Raw genomic sequence first — 19098 nt, 5'->3', positions numbered from 1 at the left:
TGCCCTGAATTTAGTTTTCAGCAGAATACACTAGATGATTTTGCTAATTTCCTAGGAAAACTACAACATTCTGCTGTGCAAAGCTCCCTTGGGCGAGATGCCATGGACTGGCATTAGATGCAGAGCATAAAAGGTCATTACACAAAGTTCCAATAATTTGGGCTGAGATTAAAGCAATTTTCAGTGAAGTTTGGAGAAAGTTATTTTATTCAAATGTATAATTTGTTAAAGCAGAAAACAGCAAGTTGATTGGTTGCAGACCACATGAGTAAACTTACTTTTCATTCCATCCCCCATTGGGCTGCTGAAAAATAGGAATTCCAGCAACACTGGAATAGATAAAATTCCTTAAGTTTGCACTCATGTGACAGCTCTGGAGAATAGTAATTGGCTTTCAGGCACCGAGATCAGGGGAGGTTAAGACATCCTCATCCCTGTGTAGGTCCTTAGTCATGTTCCCTTGTGGCTTCCTATTTTTGTTGCCATTAGCCAACAGGAATGATGGACTGAGGATCCCCCTCCCCATGGCCATACCAAATAGAGATGTAGGGGTGAGATAACCAGAAAACACAGATGCTATCACTTGGTAGTCTGGGAATGTTTACATGGCTCCATATCAGAAAGGAAAAAAATCTTTTTCATTCTTTGCTCTTGGCGGTCAAACAGCAAATTGACAATATGTCCACCTGGTGTTATTGTGTAGTTGTGTCTTTTATGGGATAAAACATAAAGATGATACATTGCACATTAAAATCTATAGGATTTCATTCATTAGTGGGACTTTAATATTTTTAGAATTCACAAATATCTACAAAATATAAAGTCATATGCTTTATTAAAAGACATTAACATCACTAACATATAAAACTTCTTAACAAACACTAAACAAGATATTCCCGTCCGGGTCACCCAATAGCTTGGGTGCACCCTAAAGGTATCAACGTGTTTCACAGACTAAATCCGCTTCTTCAGGAAAGAAAACAGGGACATCTATATTTAAAACAATACACAATTTTTCTATCAATAACAGTATTTTACAAATTAGTATATTCAAATTCAATTTTTCATTCAGATGTTGATGTTCCTGAAGTTTGTAACACATGGGACCTCACCCACACCTAGCAGGAACAGCAGCACTTGGAATATTCCTCAGTTAATGATCAATTATTTTCAGAAGTCTAACAACATAAAATAGGATCATTAATGTCTTATCTGGATTTGATTCATATCCCGATACCACTCTGGTGTATATAGTCAAAGTAATGTGCCAGAATGTAAACCCAAAATTACGTTAAAAATTAAAAATAAAACAAAAATAGTGATAACACAAGTGAAGAAAAATGGATTGAACTATTTCTTAAATCATAGTTAAAAACACCTATCCAATCATTTGTCTAAAGTGCAAAGATTTCTCAGTGAATTCTATTAGAAGTGGATACCAAGCAACCACCATATTCATAGTCTCCATCAAAATTAAATCATTTACATTAAGTGTCAAACCAAGTGTATTCATTACCAGTAGTAGTCACCATGCCATGATCCATGATTATCATCTTCTTACTTAATCACTCTGGACTCATTTCCCTGTATTTTTCATCATATATACCCAATTGTCAATACCCAACCTATTTCATAAATATAACATTATTACCATAAGCACTCCAGAACAGTATCTAGCAAACATCTCATCACTAAAGTTCCCTCTTATTTTACTTACTTGTATCTGCTTTTGCCTTCAATCTACCCTTATACTGTGTCCTTTCATTTTGGCAAGTTACACCTGCCCGCTGTCCGAGTGATCCTTCATATGGCGTCTACACGGGTGCAAAGAAGCGATTTCTGGGGAGATGTAGAGGGGTCATCTGTGTTATTTAGGATGGATGCCTAGAAGAGAGGGCATGGGGTGAGAGGGGTGAAGGGCTATTAGTAAGGATTAGTGGGGCACAGAGGAATGAGCTGTCTATGGTAGAATATTAAAATATAGTTTAGGTGGAGGAGATGGTGGATGTGCCCTAAGGGTGAGGGAGCTATTTTAATGTGGATTGAATACAGACTGTGTTGTCTTCTTTTTTAGGGGCTTTGTAGGATATAAAGGCCTCGGAAGTGTATGTGATATGGATGCAAAGGAGTGTGATCTCTGTATTTCATATGGTGGGATAACAAATTAGGGATGTCCATAAGGATGGTATGGGGATGGGAGAGCTTTTTATGAAGGGATGAGGGGGTTGGGAGCAGAAGGTTTTGTTGTCTTCCTTTAATATGGAAGCTATGTTGAAATATAAATGAGAAGGATAGGTGATATGAGGAAGATGAGGGATTATTGGTAAGGAAGTGTAGGATACAAAAGAGTGTGCTTTCTCTACTATATATATTTTTGGATATTAAAATATGCTTGCCTTGATGGAACTATTGACTGGGATGCAGAGAACTCTGTTGTCCTCCCGTATTATGGGGGCTTCATAGGATATTAGGAAGTGATAGGAATAAGGGTGGTATTGGTAAGGAAGGAAGAATGGGATAGGAATAAGGGTGGTATTGGTAAGGTAAGGAAGAATGGAATTTAAAGGAGCATGCTGTCCTTGTACGATACAGGGGACTTTACAAAAATGTTATGGAAGTTTGGAGATGAAGTCTCTGGGGAACATCAGGACTCCAGTCTCATCTCTTCCTTCAGGGCCTTGGAGCTTCAAGCTATCAATATATTCTTCAGAGAGAACAGTCATTTTCCTTCATCCTGTAATTCTTTTAGAAACATATATCCAATATTCATCTAAAGAACAATGTGGGTTATTTAAGCTTGTATGGGGAGTGAGAGATGAAACCTAAGCCTGATGTGTTTATGGAATGCCTGTAATAAATACTTCTCATTGCTGCTTTTTTTTTTGTCACACATAATATTACAAAAGAGCTGCTTCAGGACAAGGCTGTGATTGACCCGGCGGTGTGGTTTTGTACACAGCTCGGTGTCAGGCCTCGGAAGCGGGATTGATGTATTCAGACTTGGCTGAGCCTGTGCTTGGCTGCCAGCTGCACTTGTGGAAGCTGCAATTCCAGATTTTGTATTTCCTATCAGCATGACTTAATGTGACTCTCTTATCCCCATAGTTAGTAGGCTGGGAGGAACATCTGCTCCTGTTTTCATGCTGATTTCTGTATTCTGTGCATTGCTCGATCCAAGAGGTACGGAGGTGTCAGCGCTGAGTCTATTGCAGACGGAAGTGGTAGAGTGGGAGGTTTGTTAGCAGACGAATGAAAATCTAGAGATGACCTTGATGAATATATATAGGCCAGAGTTGCCATTCATTTATCCGTTGTCTGATCAGCAACATCTGGTGGAGATGATGGAGCATTGAAAAAGCTATCACAGGTTTAGTGGTTACGTTCTCAGACATGCAAATCTAATCAGGGCCTTGACTGCACTATAACACCTTCAGTGGGGAATAGACAGATCCGTTTTGTATTTTTGTATATTTAGTACAGATATTTTGGTTGTTCTGTGCCAATTTCTCAGTGAAGCTTATATGTCAGCCCAAAAATATTTGTTGCTGATATTTTACAGCATGAATTTATTCCTAATACAAGACATTTTCAGCAAAAATAATATGGTAGTTAGGATTATAGGTTTTTTTTAATGCTTATACCTAGAATTAATAACTGTCATTAAAGAAGATCTAAACCCATGTAATAAAATCTCATTAAAGCTTTAATGTGCTAATGTGATTTCAAAAGTTGTTTTTAATCTTTTTTTTAAATCTAAAGCTTTCATTTAAATAATACCAGGTGCCACAAAGGTCCTCATTTGGGCCCTTGTGGGGTATTGTGGGGGTGATAATATTATATATTAAAATATCTCCTAAATGGCACACAAATGAGTGGCCATTCTTACATATGCAAAAATGGACAGCCAGCAATGTAATAGTGAATTAAACTGGAATAACACAGTCAAATTTAATGTCATCCACATATGGTTTAAATCAATGCATATGTATATCTGGAAAAACATGAAAATTCAATAATTGATCATTTTATTACACAAACACACACTTTAACATTTAGATTTACTGTTAATTCACTATTACAAAATCTGCTTTTAGTTACTCAGTACATATGTTTAGATGGACAGGTCCAAACCATAGTATTGGCCTGTTAATTCTGCAATAAAGATGCTTGTTCAAGCACTTCCTATATAGTGGTCATGTCTGTCTCTGTTACTCAAACATGCCCCTGCGTTGGCACCTTTTTACTCAGGAGTCTAATGAAGATGTGGCTGTTTTATTACACATTGCACAGATATGGTCTGTTGTTTTTAACATCTGAAATCCCACCCTGAGAAATGCAATTCAAGTATTGCTGGTGTACAGGTAGACAACATTTGTTGTAAAGACACTGCAAGAGATTAACAGCACTGACATGCAACTTAAGATACCAAATGGGAAAATGTATTTAATTTAGGAAATGGAAATGCTTACTACATGTGATTTACAGTGATTTACCAACTTCTGTTGTATATAACTTAGATCTATTTTAAAGTTCTCTGAAGCAGAATTAGACACTTATTTAATATTGGTCACCACCTGGTCCCATTTAAAAGATTTTTACAGTTTTTTGATGGCCAACTTAGTCCGATTTAAGGTAGAAAGTGATTCTCTGTACCCTCTCCCTCATTCAACTTTCCCTTCTTTTTACAACTTTTATAAAAGATGTGAGATAAGTTACCACACGCACAGGGGGTATAAGCATTGTTATAGTCATGATTGACAGTTAACTCTGTCCTCGAGCTATGGAAAAAGTAGAGATGATAGCTGTGACTACCTTTTGGATACAATAGTTTTTTGAGTGATTGGCACCTACCAGTGGATACTGCAGGACAGTCTGGCAAATTCAGATTACGTTTACTCTTAACAGATAAGCTTCCCTACAGCTCAAGGTTGCTTTAAGACAAGGCTTATGTTTAGGGCAATTTTAAATGGACCAACAGTACACTAGGTGAAGCAAACACTGGCATTAGAGCGCACCATACCATAAGCCTCCCTACCTTTTTGTCTTGTATGATGAATAACCTGCCTGGTGCTACATTAAAGAATGACTAGAGTTAACACTGTCATGAGAACCCTGTTTAATGCCCTTTTAAAAAGGAGGGCCACCCTAGTTCCAAAATCCTCCAGAAACTATAAAGCTTTTGTGTGTATGCTGTATTAATGACTGGTCTGGAGATTTGAATCTCCTGTTCCTTGGAAAAGTTGCTGGTCATAGTAGCGAAAGCGACCAGTTATCAGTGAAATATATTTTTCCAGTGCTAAATCAATGGGCACCCATTAAGGTGACTGATTAAAAGGGTAAAAATACCAGAAAAATCGGGAGGAACGGGGCTTGCCATGGAGTATTAGGATAGGGTTGTAGGATTGGACAGCCTGATGCCCCATGGCTTGGCTCAGCTCAGGTCTTAGGTCTTAGCCCGTCAGGGAAGAAAGCAGGCAGCCTCCTAAGGCCTGATATATCTTTGAGGTCCAGTGAGAAGCCAGCTGGGAAAGAGAAGCCCACCAAATAATCCATTACAGGGCAGGAGCCTATGAGATTGTGAAAGATTGAAGTACTCAATTCAGCCATAGTTGCCTATCGGATTGTGGGCTGCTTTCGCTCTCCCCTGTGGATTGTGTTTGACTGATTCCGTGTTTTTGTTTTTTTTGCCCCACCAGAAAAGGATTTACAACAAATCAGCCATTCCTATGAGAGTGCATTCACTTATGTGGTCTTACTGTTATCTGGTCTACAGACAGGAAGTTAAAAAACTCTCTAAAAACAACACAGAAAGGTAAAAAAGAGGCTGCTCTTAGAAAGGTAAAATACCCCTGGCTGGGTCCACAGGTAAAAAGTTATTTGAGAACACCAGACCTAAAGTCCAAAGTATTTTAATATATTTGTTAATTCATAACAAAGTAACTTGACATTAGTGAACATGTTTCAGGGGCTTGAATATCCCTTTTTATCAAGACTACTCTAAAAGTGGGGATGGATAACATTTTGCTAGAACTGGTCATACAAGGTTATAAAAATGAAAAATACATTCATATTTGCAAAACTAGTCCTGAAACTTCATTGGCATTGCAAACGAATGTCATCCAGAGTTATCAAAGGAAGATACAACTGATCAATCATAAAAATCTCATAGCTAGTACCATGACCAGGGTACTTCGGACCTCCCAGCCCTTCCAACTTACCTGCACCTTTCAACTTGACCAACACCCCACTCCCACCAACCTGCTTACCAACCAACCCCACCAAATAATTACACAGACACCAAGTTGCACTTAAATTGGCCGGCAAACAGCCATTTGATTAACAATAAATAAATAAATAAATGAAAAAATAATTAACCATAACCTTATAAATATTAAATAACAATAAATAACCATCAATTTAAATAACAAACAAAACAACCTCAATTACATTAACAAACTAATTAACCATAATGTCAAAATTACCAAAATGAAAACCCCTGAAACGATACTTTTTAAACCTTAACAACCAGCTGCTGGTCTCAGAAGGCATGATCCGTACTCCACGAGAAATTCCAAACCAAATGCACCACCGCCTCAGGAGCCATGACCAACATACCACCATAAAGGGGACCCTACCACGGAGTATCCTTCTTACCACAAGCCACTGATTTTTCCATGTCCAGGATCCCTGCCTTCTAAGACCCCAACCGTCAAAGCACAGAGCCCTAACTACTTACCAAATCCAGGGAGGATGGGCAGGGAATGCTGTATTCCCTCCACACTGTCTATCTCTAAAGAGGGCCTCACACTTCCAACTTCACTCTTTTAAACCCCCTTCTCCTAATCCTTCCTCCTCAACTCTTGTGCTAGCACTACCCCTCCCTACAGCTCTCGGACCAAATAACCCTTTTCTAACCTCCTGCTGGGGCCTCACACCCTGTCATGCAGACCCTTCTCCTAACTTTGTCTGTCTACGGGCCTCACTGAAGTCCGCTAGCTTGGTAGGAGAAGTCTGTAAATATATACAATAAAAAAACAATAAGAACCATGGTGGCTTAGTGAAAATTTCCACTGATATATTGAGAACTTCAAACATAATATTCAACAGATAAAAAACACCCTGGTCCATGTGTCATGTTCTGCCAACCTGGACTATCTTTAAGACTTGTGTGTATCTTCAGTTCTTCACCATGAAAGACTCCTGTAAAACAATGCTTGAGTAGAGAAATAAAGTTAACCTAAAATGTTGACCCCAAAAAGGAAGGGGTTTCCAAAAGGAAGGGGGTATTCCTGCAGGAGAGCCATGATAGAAAAGATGAAGATAAGAATACATTCTCTAACACTTTACTCAACCAGGTAGTCAACACTGCTCCAATGTGGGTTTCTTGTGTAACAAGTACAGTAAGTGTTTATTTCAGTAAGAGCAAAATGGATCCACAGAAAATCCCAATCTAACAAGGAGCTTCCTCTGTCACTTGGACTCCATTACTAAATTGGAGCATAGGAAAGATGCATGGATATGTTTCCTAAACATTGCAATCTACTTTCTTTTCTACAATGACTGTGCACGCAATTGTAATTGTTAATTCCTAATACATCTGTCTGCTTTAATTGGCCTTGTATTTCATAATTCTGTGTTCTACTGAATAAGGCATTACATGATCCTTCTTGTCAAATCTTTCCAGTAAGGTCACAGTGCAATAACTGGATACATTTTGCGATGCGATTATTCTGTTGGTGGCCCAGGGCTTTTTGTGACCTTACTAAGAACAAGCAGCATTATTGATGGTGATCATGTAGAGTGACGTACAGAAAAGTGGTGACACACATGTTACACAAATGTCATGAACAACAATGTCTTTGCCGGACTTAAATGCTCCACAATCACACACTTACTGCATATTAGGTTGTATATTCATAAATATAGTAAACAGCAGTTTAATAAGTGTCATTACTTGGAAGGTAACTGTATTTTATTTAAATGTAAATGAGTATATGAAAGCACTGTGCATCATTACTAACAGTTTTTCGGTTGTCAATTTAGTACAACACTTACCATGCAAACCATGCGTACCATGCTTAGGTTTCTTTCATGGTCAGCTGCCATCTGAAGCAATGTGCCTGTGGACTGCAACCTGGGAGCCATTGGCAGCAAAGTCTATCACCATTGTGATTGAATTTGCTTACAAAGTCTGCATCTAAGTTCATTGTTTAGTAAAGAGTAAATATTTGTTAGTCCTGTTTAGAAGAAAAGCAAAGCTGGACTACCTATATTGTAAAAAGGGATTTTCAAGGTACCAAGCTCCTAATTAAAAAAGCTAATTTTTATTTTACAAAATAATAAAACATCTTACTGAACATACACATTTGTACATAGACCATGATAATATAATAAAATCAGTCATTGATTATGGTTGTTACCATCACTGAAAAAGACAGGAATTATTACTTTAACTTAACACTACGCGTTTCGCAGATCTGGTCTGCTTCATCAGGAGTTAGATATCAACCACATTTCAAAAGTTCAATACCAAGTATAGCAATACAAATCTGTAAAAAAAGAAATATATCAGAATTTCTACTGAAACAAACACTGCAGAAAGTCTTCATGGACATAAATATATATTTTTGAAACCAGTAAGTTATATCTACTGTTCATTCTTTCACAAAGCATGCAGTAGGCACAGATGGTCCACTTCCTGGAGTATCTACACACAGCACACAGTAGAAAAATCTATCGCCTTTCAACTGACTTTCTTCTTATATATAAAAATTTCAGAAGCAGGTCTGAAGTGTCTAGCAGTGTTTATCAAACCTATTAACATATAGGGAAACCTTGAAATGCCTTTCAGACCTTCGGAAACCCCCTGCTTTATATATTTTATCTACAGCTCATAGTTATTCAGCATGGTGGTCAGTGGGAGGAATATCACCCTTAAAGATAGCCAAAAAGATTAATGGTGTCTGTTAAATTGACCTGAGAGTCACAAAGTGGTCAATGCTCAAGGAACCTCTGGAGAAACCCTGATTGAAAAACACTGGTCTACAGTATGAAGAGACAGCATCTTAACCTGGTATTAACTGTAAGCTTAAAGCACCCGAAAGTACACTGCATTTGTACATTTACATAGGTCTATATTGTATCCTGTATGTAAAGGAAAGAATACATTTTTTACCTTCTTTAGCAGGCGACACCACTGGTCAGACCCAATTATTCAAAAAAATGTAGAATTCTGAGTGTATAGCATAACTATACCAATGTGTAGGCATAACAAATGGAGGTTAGATAAAACCAATTAGTTGAAATATAATAAATATGGAAATGTATTTATTGCATAATGTCTGTTGTCCTACCTAGAGTCCAAAAGTAAAATTACATTGGTCTATTAGGGTTCCAGCAGGAGCAGATACAAATCATGCTATAAGGGCGTTAGCTAAAGGGGGAAGGGTAAGTGTACTTAATGTGCCTCAGATTGATAGGCTCAAAAAGTTTTAGGCTACATACACATGTCCAATGGTTCTCACCCGATAATCGGCTCAGGGCCAATATCGGACGAGAATCTGGCGTGTGTACAGCGCCTGTCGTCCATCGTCTGAACGACCGTCCTGGCAGATCCATGGACGATGGACAACGAACGATCTTAAAGCAAGGGAAGGGGGGGGGAGCGCGCAGCAGGGTGCCGCTCGGTCGTTCTCCTCCCCCTCCCTCTCCATAGAGCAGAATGATGCCGTATGTACAGCACTCGTTCATGCATCGTGCAGTGCTTAGTCGTTGGATAGGATCATGAAAGATCCTTTCCAATGACAATGATTACACGTGTGTATGTGGCTCTACTCTTTTAGCTTTTGTAAGAAGAGTGAAAGGAATAGATAAAAGACCTTGTAAAAGTAGTAGGATGTGGGCGAAGGTATGATAATATTAGCCAAGTAGGCAAAGGAAAAGATAGAAGGGAGGATAGAAGGAGGAGAGGAGGAGGAAAAGGAGACATATTAGAGGTCAACTACATAGGCTTTTTGGAGTCCATGCCGCTCTCCTTATTTATATAGGTCAATGAGAAAGCTTCAGTACAGATGCTCCTGAGATTCCTGATTGCTTGATGCAAAGAAAGTGCACTTTGGTACCAAGTAGCTCAAGGATTCTATGATAGGAACTCAATGACCATCTGACAGCTTTATGTATTTGACTACACTTCCAACTCTGCAGCCTGGCTACACATAACTTTCATATCATATACTAATGCTTGACATCAGTACTCACAAGAAAGCAAAGAGCCAACCCCATCATTGTAAAGTTAAGGAAGCTACATATCTTTCCTTGAAGTGCAGCTCAAAGATGCAAGTCTGTTTAATGAGACTGCAAAGAGACAGTGCATGTCTGGCTGAAAGGTTTCCATGTAAAGTTCATAGACTATCATAATGTTTTCATTGAAACCGATAAATTTTCAAATAGATATAAACCAACTAGGTAATATCAATTATTATATGAAAACATGCTATGAATGAACTTAAAAATACTGGAAAAAAATACACAAAAACATTTGGCAGATGCAAAGTTTGGTCACCTTGTTAGTTTTTTATCTGATGAACAGTTTTTTCATGTTTTTCTCACTTTTATACAGTAAGAATATTTTTAGATCACAAGCAAATCTGTACAGCACATGAAAATGTACCCTGCTTTGTACAGGAAAAACATTCAACTGCTCCCCTAAGTCTATAAACAAACTAGTGCAAATAAGGTAAATTAGACATGCATAGGGTGAGTAGAAAAGCCTTTCTCCCAGTTAATTCAATGCTGTTGGATCGGAGAATACCAAGCCCTGTAAAAATATCTGATTATTTGCTGGAATGCACACATAAAGATGAGTTTGCTTTATATGTGTGTGTGAGTACCAGCATAGGATGATAGATATCATTCATAAGAAAATGTATACAGCCACTTGAAAGGCATAATAAATGATCTTTTTTCTTTGAAGGTACTTTACATTCCTGCCACTGCTACCTAGTATAACTTCTATTTGCTGTCCTTTGGACTAGCCATGCTTCTATATCTCTTTATGTTAAAAAAACTGATACCCTTATTGAGTCCTGTATTTGTGAGATTACACATAACAAGCTTAGAAGGGCTGCAACCTTCATCCAAGGACACATGCAGTTATCCCTGTGCCATCAAGAGAGTATCTGAAAATACTCATTGCTGTGTACATGTAATAGAGACCTGGGAGGTGACCAGCATGTGTCATTCTTCCCTTCTTGCTCAAATTCAGAATGACAAACCTCAACGTCAACATTTCTATAAAGAATATTCTTATCTGAGCTGGAAAACAAGAACTGCTGGTCCCAGTGACACGAGGGAAATGTCTGCAGCAGTTGAAGGACAGTTGTGGCGGGCTTTGCATGAAGTGTTCCAGGCAGATTGTGTTTCATTGAAATAGGCCTGGCAGGAATATTGTGCTAAGATATCAGACCCAAATGGGGAGCCTGGAGAGCGGAGCAAGGCCAGGTGTCTGCCATTACTACCAGAGAAGAGGGAGCGAGCTGAGGAGAGAAGTGTTTGAGCAAGGAAAGCAATCCCATGCTTTGATTCCAAATACACACTTTGCCTAAAATAGCCTGAAGATATCTAAATAAATCAGACTTCAAATAAATCAGAGGGAGCTGAAAATTTCACACTGTATACCAAGCTGACTTACACCCCGCTTCTAATGAATTTATGTAGAATGTTCTTAAGATGTCTATAGGTGAGCTGATGTCCTGCAAAAAATATCTTGTGCCGGGACATCTGCCAGTGATGAAACAAGTAAGGACTCTTCGCCAAACTTCTGTAGTATAAGGTTTAGGTGAATGTGGCACATGCTTGGTTAAATTTCTTCAAAACAATTGTTACCTGAGATAAAAAAAAGTTTTTGTATCAGAATTTTTTGTAACTATCTTGGGGATCCTTATATGGCCTGGAATAATGAACCTCGGTCATTAAAAGTGATCCTAAAATGGGTTAGGGAGTGGACCACATGAGGGCCATCCTTAAACTTCTACATCCCATCCACCAAGGGTAAAAGAGGGGTAAACATATTTTTAAAGGGTATGTAAAATCTTTTCAAATATTTTTAGCATTTTAAAAGATATTAACCTAAAGAAAATTGAAAACTTAAAGCAGATCTAAATTCTGCTTTATTCCTTTCACTCAATTCCACTGCAGGGCATCATCATAATCTTCCTTCTTCTCTCCCTCTTTGCGCTCTTTGGCTATCTTGGTTGACATAAATCCCAGTTCCAGTGCAGGGGAAGCCGAGATTGCAGAGTTCAGAGCTTTTTTAACAATTGTGATCAGGTAGGTAAGAAGGATTATTCCCTTTCTGCAATATTGACCTGCCTGATCGAACATTTTTAAAAGTGGAACTTAAATTTGGCTTTAGATATTTGATGTGCTAAAACATTGAGTATTTTAAACAATTGCCATTGCTTTTTTCATAAAATACCACAATTTTTATCCTTTTTCTAAACCTATTCTTGCCTCTCTCAGCCTGTCTTCCTGTCTACAAGTACTGCCTCCAGTACTGGCTGCATATCTAAAAATATTGAAACTGACCTAACACTACATTAAGATACACACTGCCTGGTCATAAAGAGTTCCCAAACTTGTATCAGTTTTATGATCTAGGGTTGCTTTAGTTGGTCAGATTTAGGTTCAGGAATGTTATTCACCCAAAAAGATGGATGGGATTATGTCAGCTGACTTACCTGAATATACTGAATGACCAGGGTTTTACTATCAATGGATTTTTCTTCCCTGATGGTGTTGACATATTCCAAGATGGCAATGCAAGGATTTAGGAGACATCATTTTCACACATGGATTGGCCACCACAGAACCCAAACCTTAACCCCATTGAAGATCTTTGCGATGGGCTGGGAAGTCTTTACACAAAGGTCTGCCACCTACATAATCACTACAAGATTTAAGGAATAGATAATACATCTCTGGATGGAAATATGTTGGAAAATGCTGTTAAAGCTTGTCGAAACAATATCATGGTAAATGTGTGCCATTAGGCAAGCTACAGAAAGTCCAAGGACATATTAGCATGTGTGGCTTTTTTTGTCCAGGCGATGTATCTAAAAACATTTTGGATAGGGTAAGGAGTGGATATAACTTCATTTTTTGTCTGTATCTCTTTGGGGAGATTTCACTTTACTTCCTGCCATGTAGACATAACACAAGGCAAAAGGAAATGTAAGGGAAATGCTCTTAGACAAGTATCCCTAAATTTGATGAAAAATTATTTGCATGTGTATTACACATAGTTTGTTCTACAATTAAAGTACAGGCATTGACCTTGAATATATTTGATAAATGCAATAAATATACACCATCAATTCCCTTTAATTAATTTTTTATTCATTTGATGTACTTTAATCAAATGACCCACATTAAAAATCAGAAGACGTGTCCTGCACTAACACTCTTTTAGCCCAAAAAGTGTAAATTTTAACTAATTGCAATTTTTTTTGTAATGAGCTCCCATACGAAATAAGCTTGAAGCGAATTTGTCACAGAGAAAAACACTTGTATTAGATGGCTCTGATGGAAGCAGCCCCAAGAGACCCAGGAATAGACTGTGAATACAGAACAGCTCCGGGTTATGAATTTCTGCAAGCTGGGAGACTGTAAGGCTGAATTCACATCATTGCAGCCGCAGTAGCGCATTTAAGTTGCTGTGTGTTGCATTAAAAGCCCTTTCAATGAAATGGAAGAATTTCTGATGTTTTCTGTAAAATCTGAGCTTGGATCCACCCCATCTAAATACATAGGCCTTTCTTTTGGTCTTTTATTTAGTGGGCAGCCCTATAGACCAAAGTAAGCTAGGTTAGTTTGGCTTTGGAGGTGATAGGGGGCAGGGTCAAGCCTGTCTTTTGCAGGAAAAGTCATCAAAGTTGACGAAATGTGTTTTCTCTTAATAGAGTTTTTTTTTAATTGTTTGCATTGGTAATAAGTGTGACAAGTTTACTTTAAATGTAAAAAGAGCCTGCTGAAACTCAATTATCAAAAAAGAATATTATGAATATTATGTGTCACAAAATGTACTTGGCCTTGCAATGTTCTGAATATTGAGGAATTAACACAGAACCCGTAATATGTAGTTTTGTGAAGGTGGCGGGATCAAAGCCACCTTTTCATATTACCAATACCTATTAATACAAAGTGTACTGGCAGCAGTTTTCATTAACAGACCTGCAGTGATAGTTTCAATATAGAAGATTGAAGACCCAATATCTTGTCTTTTAATTAAATTTATCCTGCTCTCATAGCTTTGGAATATGATCAAATTTAATTAGTCCGGGCCCATGATTGGCAGTAGAAACCATTGAGCACAAATTAACAAAACTGCAATGCTGAGCTTTAATTAGAAAGACTTCTGCTTATATATTATTTCGGCGGTCCTCTACTTCAATCTGATGTGGAGCCCAGGGGTTTAATATGGAGTGATATGTGGTGCTCTTCACCCAGCTGGATGATTTATGTCCCTTCAGGACTCCAGACTGTGATTACAGCATCTGGAATCTGCAACTGTTCGAGACCCTTCCACCAAAGCTGGACTTTGCACAACGAGGTACCATTATGTTCTTGGAGACATCAGAATCTGTAGCAGCGTAGGATTTCAGGATGTCAGAATGGCAACTGCGTAAGTAGTGAAGGTAAGGTGGCACATTCTGCCTAAAAGATTCTGCAAGCATTCCTGGTGTGCCATGGGGGTCCTTTGGAAAATCCAAACTTTTAGGTATGGGGAAAAAAAGTACAGCTCTCCTCCCACAGTCTAGAGGTTGGTGCATGATTGACCTAGATGGCACATTCTGCCTAAATGATTCTGCAGACCTCTCAAATGTGCCATTGAAGTTACCTGGTAAACCCACATTGTTTGGTAAGACCAAATAACCACAGTTCTCTTCCCACTGTGCAGAGGTTGCAGCATGGGATGGCACATTCTACCTTAATGGTTCTGCAAACGTTCATACTGTGTCATGGGCAAAAAACACAAACTTTTAGGTATGGGGCAAATTAGCATAGCCCTCATACCACAATACAGAGGTTGGTATATGAGTGTCCCGGATGGCACAATCTGCCCTTATGATTCTGCTGGCCACCCCAAGGTGTCATCAGCATTCCCTGGTAAACCTAGACTTTCAGGTATAGGGCAAATATGCACAGCCCACATCCCACAGAGCAAAAGGTGGTGCATGAGGGACCTAGATAGCACAATCCACAGTAATGATTCTGCAATCCTTCCTAATGTGTCATGGGAGTACCCCTGGTAATTAAAATATTTACGCTTTCGGCTAAATACATTTCCCCGGGAACCTTTAATCACTTGATCGCTAAAACGCCCGCAATATCGCGGATTTGAGTTTTATTTGCTATCCCTATCCAGTATCGCATTTCCGGTGGTAAAAACAGTGCAGTAAGTGGTCCATGAGTGACCTATGAACAGGTCAGGTAGGGGATGCCAAGACTGGATTTATAGTGAAAAAACACATTTCATTTTGAAAATGATAAAAAATAAATGATAACATATATCTGCTAAACAACCCAATTGTTCCATTTAAAGTTATTAAAAATGACCTTTCTAAGTTGGCTTTGGTTTGCAAAAAAAACTGCCAAAACTCTAATGTTAATTCCTTGTAACCATGGGAACCAGGGGGTGCTGTAAACAGTGAATGTGCACAGAATGCCACCCGAAATGTTATTTATAGACTCTGAATGCCCTTCTACTCATCCTTCCTATATACCATGCATACCAAAGAACCCAAATTAAGATAAAATAAGTGAACCTTCGAACTACAATATTCCCATCACATTTGCTTCATAGTAGTAGTAGCTTACTGAATATTTGTTGTTGCCATAAATTGCTATTAATTTAATGAATAATTCTGTGAAAGGGAAAGGCGAGGAGCTTAACCATTTAATTTGACCATTGAGTAATAAAAGTTTCAGTATCACCTTTACGTCCTGGTCATAAGAGTTGTGTTTTCTGACGGTTACCATGACAGCTTAGCACGGGTTGTAGAAGAGAAAGGTAAAACAGCAATTTTGGCAACTATTAACTTAACACTAGTGGAGCCTTATGGACATGTGCCGACACATGAGCAACTTCTCAGCAGGGATGAGCGAGATTTTAAAATTTGATCTGGCGGCAAATCGGGCTATTCTTGCTTACTGAACATGTAAGCGCAAACGTCCTGTTTAAATTGGGCTGTCAGGATCTTTTTTTTTGGGACCTGCAAGAGCAATCAGGGGAGCAGAGCTGATAGTTAAATGAGGCAAGCACTTATTTACCTCCAGTGCCCAGGGATCGCACACAGGCGGATTTCCATGGCTTTATTCATGAATGCAGCTGTGGAAATCATCCTGTAATGATTTCCTCGATCTTCCGATGGGCCTGCAGACCCAATTTTGCTGGCCCATCGGAAGTTCGAGGAAATGTTCATGAGAATGTCAGAGGCATACAAAATATGTAAATTACCAATACTGGAATTTGGGGGTGACCTCTGATCACTAGGCCTAGGATGCACATTGGGTCTTGACTTCAGTACCCTTCCAGTGCAGAGTCCCCTTCCCATTTAGTAAACAGTTTAAAAACCAGCGGGCATGGTTAAGCACCAGAGTAAGGATCTTAATTCTCAATGGAGTGATATTTAGCCCCTGTATATGGTTTGGGTCTATTACCCCAGGGTCCACTGCCAAGCACAAAAGAACTGATCAGAGGATAAGTAAAGGTTATTCTTAACTTGACTTTATTATTAAAGTTATGTTATAATGGGTGCCATCAGTTTACTTCAGGTAAAATTAATTACTTACAAACCCCTTTTGCAATCATTGATTACTTCTTTTAAATGTCTTTCAAAACTTGTTTTCACTTTCCTGGCATTTTTTCTAAAAGTAGAAAAAGGGCCAATCACTGCAGTCAAGGCCGATAGGCCAATCACTGCAAGTCAATAGCCAACTGGTCTTGTGATATCATAATGCCATTCTGGTTTTAAATAACCCGAGACTAATGGCTGTGCCAGTGATAGGAGCCTACAGAGAAGGGCCCTTTCATTCTGCCATAGGATAAAACATATGAGAACCATCACATAACCATTTTCTTTTTTGTTCATGTTGCAGTTATCGTTCAGCTAAAGCAGGAAAGGGGTATTGCTTGTATGGGTGTAGAGGTAAAGGTGGGTCAACACATGCATTTTACCAGGATATTGTGCTTGTGGAACCCTATAGCTTCTAAAAATCAACTAACTGTTTTAGTGCTGTGATTCCAAACATGACTGCTCCACATTACAACTTAGTTTATTAAAAGCCAATGCTGGTAAAACTTGAAAAAATGAAGCAGATTTGATACAGTAATTAGGATTGAGGGGTCTCATGTTCAAGATCAGGGGCCTAATCAAAACCTGTGTGCATTACATAAACAGAGAGTGGAATCAATTTCAAAAGGTGCATAGATTAAAATGATTTCTCTCCTAAATTATGATTGATTAAATTTGTACCGAGCTAGCTAGCTTCTGCTATGTTACCTCTAATTAAGTTGATTTTGGAGAACTTGAGCAGTAAAGGCTTGTTGATTGACTAGGGAGAGAAAAAAAATCAGACAGGTGAATTTTAGGAAGTAACATTAGCCTTTAATAGAATGTCTAATGGTGAAGCCACTAGGACCAATCTGTAGGGCACTACCAGGGACTGCCAGAGGAAGGGAAAATGGGACTTGCAACTAATTGGTTTTACAGTTTTGAATATTGCATTTGATCTCAAGCATAATGATTCACTTGCCAAGCAGAAAGCAGGCTGACAACCACTTGAAGCATTCCCAGAAGCCACTACTCCTTTTGTGTCTTTTTTGACCTGATCAATGTGTTCCCTTTTTTTCCATTGGTGGGAGATTTTTGATGAGTAAGCTTCATTCCATGAGTTCAAGACATCATGATGATGCACCCTCATGGAATGGGTTCATGGGTAATGCCCTGGTCTGAGAGTAAGTGGGTGCAATCACATTGGGAAGGCATTCAGAAAAACATGCTAATGACAAATTGCATCATGTATGTCACTTTTGAATTTGCCTATATTAAAACCTTAGGTTGTAAAAGGATTTAAGGTACATTCAAGATATGAAGCCCCTTCTTACTCTGTTGGTTGAGTGGATGTGGATGATTCACTTTGTCTGTGGTTACAGTCAGTGAATGTCCCTAAGGTAGTCTGTTGAGTCTGGAAGCCTTTGTTACTGAGGGTAGGCAAGGGTTTTGTTTTAGTACACAGCAGGCCATCGCATATTGTGTCCCTTGGTTTACAGCTGGTACTATTATAAATGATGTATAAAGTGATTTTTGAGGTTATCAATATTTAATTTGATACAGATCTTAATAAAAGGCTGTTGTGGCCATTTAAATACAGCAAAGTGTGGGGTTTCTGTTTACTGCATGGGGAGTTGAAAAAGGTAAAAATTTGATTAATCCTAGATCTCCATAATACCCTAGTGTAAATATTACCAATATTGAAAGAAGGCTAATAATATTAGGAACCCCCAGCCAGTGGAGCTGGAATTTGGGTTGGACAGGAAATTATTATCAGGCTATTTGTGACCAAGCTAACATAAAATTAAAAGTTAAATAGCAGAATATTCTACATGTGCAAATTATGTGGACAACCACCAAATTATTGAGTTTGTATACTGTTAATACCACAGCAGACAAAAACATTAATTTTCATAAATATATTGTGTGATACATTTTGTGTAAAGAACTCAAGTAGCCTGACCTCAACCCTACTGAAGATCTCTAAATTGGAATGCTGATTGTGAGCTAGGTCCTTTTTGACCAACATCTGTACCCAACCTCACAATTGCTTCCTTGGTTAATTGGGCACAAATTCCTGACAAGCGCACTCCGGAATCCTGACAGTCAGGTGGGGGGAGGTTAAACTTTACAATAATGTCTACGATTTTAAAATGTGATGTCCATCAAGCCCATGTTGATTTGATGCTCGGGTCTCCACAAACTTTTGGTCATATGGAGCAAAATTCAGACCTAAAAAAAATTCTAATTCTAAAAAGGGATATTG

Source organism: Pyxicephalus adspersus, chromosome Z, assembly GCF_032062135.1.
Source record: "Pyxicephalus adspersus chromosome Z, UCB_Pads_2.0, whole genome shotgun sequence".
Taxonomy (NCBI): domain Eukaryota; kingdom Metazoa; phylum Chordata; class Amphibia; order Anura; family Pyxicephalidae; genus Pyxicephalus; species Pyxicephalus adspersus.
This window is presented reverse-complemented; position numbering follows the sequence as displayed.